Genomic DNA, 2,171 nt, shown 5'->3' on the forward strand with positions numbered 1-2,171 from the left:
CAAACTCAAACCAAAAAACAAAAACAAAAATTGAAATTTCATCTCATTGCAAAAACTGTTCCAAGTTCAGATTTGTTTGGGGCAAAGTTGAAGACCATAAGAAGTTTGAAAATCATTAACACAGCTTTCAGTTCTAGTTTCCCAAGCTTTAAAAGCATAATAGACCCTCAGAGCAGAAAACGGTGTATGGCTCCACTGCACTGAGTTCATATAGCTCTGATCCTCAAGTTATTTTGAGCTGCTCCCCCCAGCCACCACAGCGATCTCCCATATAGACAGGAGAGGCTTGAGTAGAGTCCACTGAACTCAGTGAAACACCACTGGAGATGAAGTTAACTCACTGCCAAGAGTTTACAACCCAATTTATCAATTCCCCAATCACAGTGAGCAGTCTTGTTTCAGGTAATCTGGCTACTCATAGCTGGGCACTAGTAGGAATTATTTGCAATTCTGTGGAGCTGCGAGGAAGTGACTGCAGAGGTGAGCCCTAGGCTAACAAAGCAGACCTGGCCAGCATTTGCCTGTTAGCTCTATCTGCAAGAAGCTGCTCAGGTTCCGACACAAAAACCCATTTCCCACCTTGAGGTACCCAGCCAGCGCATGAAGAAAACAATCAGTTACATCCATGCTATTTTAACTTCTTTCCTGCTACACTTTCTGCTTTTCTACAATGATGGGTCAACGACAAACATTTTCCTTCTAGGCAGTTCACTCACTTATAGTGGTGTTCACGGCAAGTTTGACAGCTTTATCTTCTTTCTCAGCTACTTACAGCTGTGACTCCATTACTTTGAAGTCAGCTTGGATTTGGCTGGAATGAAGTGCAGACATCAGTGACCCGGGCTTAGTGTCACCTGAATTTGTTATCTTGCAGGAGACAATTTAATCAATTACACTTTTTTGTCTAGGCACAAGAACAAGACAAAAATGCTGATCAGCATTTCACAGAGTTGTTTCTTCACTGCTAGCAGGCCATTTAACATCTGATAGACCATATAAAAAGGTCCTCCCAGGGGCTTAGAGTGTTTGGGTTGTTCTTTTTATAGTGCAGGTCGTCATTAATGAGCAAGCAAAAGCAGCGTGGAAATAGCTAGACAAGTCTTGTTGAGTTAATAAGAAACTGTCATTTCTGCTTCAGTACTTTCTCATTAAGCCTAGCAATGTTCACATCTAAGGAGACTGATGGTACAAATCTATTTTAATGCTCAATTTAGTTCCCCAAGACTTGAGTCAGAGCAAGTTTACCCCTTCTTTTTTTCTTCCATTACTTTTTCAGTTCAGCAATTTCTGAGGATAAACACTATATTATTTTTTTTACAGATGCAGCTCAAAAGCTGAAATTCAGGGTTTTTTTTTAAAAGAGAGTTAGATGTACCTTGAATTTTCTGAGCAGATGACTAGTCACCCCAAATCAAATTTTGTCCTCCTGCTCTTATAAAACAGTCTATAAAGCTAGTCACCATATTATCACACTTTGCATGTTTTCCTGGACTAGAGTCTTACAACAGCTTTGTTGTTAGGTTTAAGTGTCACACAGAAATTAATTCCCCATTGCTTAAATAGGAGCAAGGCACAGACAGTACCTTTAACTGGGTCTTAAGTATCAAGGGTCTGTCATGCAACATTAACAATGAATCCAAAAAGCCACTTCTTGCTAAGAACTACATTACAGAAAAAGCTTTATTAACTCTTTAGCTGTTCTCCTATGCCACACTTAATTTTGGTGCTTCTGACTAGAATCTTAACTGAGTTCACTTGCCTTTGTTCTTGCCAGGTATCCTTCCGCAGAGGATCAGTTACTTGTTTTTCAGAGCTTTTGTTGCCAGATCCAAGCACTTTCTCTTAAGCAGCTTTTACTGCTGTGCTTACTATTCCAAGCAACTGACTTAGCAGAAGCTCAGCATCACACAGATCACAAGGAAATGCAGCTCAGATGCTTAAACTCACGCAACAGTGACCTTCATGTCACACTGAGGTTCCTATCAGCCTTGTCACACAATTCATTGAAGTGAAGATATGGTGTAAAACATAACATCTTTGCTGGCCAGTTGCTGATGCTTGGTCGCTGCAGGGTCAGTCTCTGCGTACCATCACCCCAGATCATGCACAGAAAGCCATGCTGGCACTGATGCAGCACTCATTAGCTTAGGCCTAGCTTCAGGCATATGGAA

This window comes from Nyctibius grandis, chromosome 9 (genome assembly GCF_013368605.1).
Source record: "Nyctibius grandis isolate bNycGra1 chromosome 9, bNycGra1.pri, whole genome shotgun sequence".
Classification (NCBI taxonomy): Eukaryota; Metazoa; Chordata; class Aves; order Nyctibiiformes; family Nyctibiidae; genus Nyctibius; species Nyctibius grandis.